Here is a 2,047-nt window from a genome sequence, read left to right as displayed (position 1 = left end):
TCTAACAGACTTCTGTGCCACCTAAACATAAATTTATTTTAACATCATTAACATGCATTACTGTTTGTAACAAAGACTGGTAAATAACCATCAACTCTAAAGCAAACAGAACTTTGATGTTATATTTTATTTGTAACAGTCTATTTGCACGTAGTTTAATTTTTAAACTTATTTAAGCACACAACAATCATTTCCAAACAAGTGTTAAGAAGAATTACTTTTATTTTTAAAAGGTAGTAGCTTGGCTAAGCTGGGATGCAGACCCTTAATCTTCTGATTGATTGCCCAGAGCATTGAGCTATCACTGCCCTTCAAAAAGAGGGTACACCATGACAGAAAGCACTGCAATACCTGGTCGATGCATGGAGCAAACAAACTAAGCTCCTCTTCCCACTTCTTGACTTAAAAATAATAATGTATTAAATATTTCGCTAATAAGAACATATAATACATATAATATAATCTTATCCGCAAGGCCATTTTTGCTATGTATATTAAAAAAAAGAAAGGCTATTTATTTTGTGTTAGTGGTGTAGGGTAGTTTTTAATTTGTGTTTTAAAAAAAATACTTCTTTTTGTTACCTATTACCACAACTAAAAGTGTGCACTTTCAGAGGGACCTTAGGGTTTGTGTCAACGATTAAACATGGTGTTTTTTTTAGAAAAAATATATTTTATTAATATTTTGTTTTTCCATTTTCTTCCCCTTTTTTCTCCCTTTTAGCCCATTCAGTTGCCCGATTGCGTCATGCTTCCTCTCCACCAACGCCGATCCCTGCTCTGATTGAGCAGAACGAAGCTAACCCACGCCCCCTCCGACACGTGGGCAGCATGTCGTATGCATCTTGTCACCTACACTTTGAAAAGTGCAGTGCAGCTCAGCACTGTGTAAGGAGAGACACACCCTGACAGAATCTTCATCTCTGTGCAGGCGCCAGCAATCAGCCAGCAGAGGTCGTAATTGCATTAGTTATGACGGAAACCCCATCCGGCTTAATCTCATCCCAACTGAACAACAGGCCAATCATTGTTCATGTGGTTGCTCAGCCCAGCCGGCAGGCAGAGCTGAGACTCGTTCCGATGTATTCGAGATTCCAGCTCTGGTTCCAGCGTGTGTTTTTACCGCGGCACCACCTGAGCGGCTAGAAAAAATTATTTAAATTGAAACAATCAGAGTAGGGTTCCATTGACTATGTGTTTACAGTGAATGAGTAGCTTAATGCTATTTCATATTGTTTTATTCAAAATTTAAGTCAGTCACATAGTCATTTTGTCAGTTTGTCAATTAGTCAGCCATAAATTGTCAGTCACAGTCACACTCTCAGTCACTCAAATGTATCTTGTTAATGTTAAATATCAACAAAAAAATGTAAGAGAGAGCAAGAGAGAGAATGAGCAAGAGTGAAAGGGAGATTTATCATTGAAATTACTATATGTTTCCTATCAAAACTTAATCCAGCAAGCAATTTTATGCATCTAGAAGATGAATAGGCCAGTCTGTCAAGATTTCTCTGCATCATTGAACTTCCTGATTAAATAACGAGGAGCATTACTAAAACATGATCTTATAATTAGTCTAGTAAAAAATGATGCCTAGCTCAGAGCCAAAACATGGTACTTCATGTGCTCATGCTAAAATGGGGCATATCCAAAAAGTAACTTTGACTAAATGACTAAGTAAAGGTTAAAAGTGAGGCAATGACCAGGCTTTCCAGACTGCCAGGACAAAGCCCAGGCTTTATTTCTCCTTTTAAGCTATATCAATATATGAAATATTGGTAGTATAATTAATAGAACCTGCTAAAAGATCTTTCAAGAGGTTTTTCTTATTAAAATGTTTGAAGTTAATTCTAATCACCATACAGGGGCATGTTATAAGAAAAGAAGGATGATTCTAAAGAGATTAACATTGTCAATAAATCATCACCTGGGCGCTCAGGTGGCACAGCGGTAAAACACACTAGCACACCAGAGCTGACATTTCGAACTTGTCGTTTTGAATCTCAGCTTTGCTATCTGGCAGCCTGGGTGCCTACATGAACAACGA

General features: G+C 37.4%; 1 pseudogene; it reads right to left on the bottom strand.

Moving 5' to 3' along the window:
• Positions 1-317: 317 nt before the first annotated feature.
• Positions 318-480, bottom strand: LOC134319697 (U2 spliceosomal RNA; annotated as a pseudogene).
• Between the last annotated feature and the right edge of the window lie 1,567 nt (positions 481-2,047).

The sequence above is a fragment of the Trichomycterus rosablanca genome, chromosome 8 (assembly GCF_030014385.1).
Source record: "Trichomycterus rosablanca isolate fTriRos1 chromosome 8, fTriRos1.hap1, whole genome shotgun sequence".
In the NCBI taxonomy this organism is placed as follows: Eukaryota; Metazoa; Chordata; class Actinopteri; order Siluriformes; family Trichomycteridae; genus Trichomycterus; species Trichomycterus rosablanca.
The sequence above is the reverse complement of the archived record's forward strand: the minus strand, read 5'-3'. Positions and strand labels throughout refer to the sequence as shown.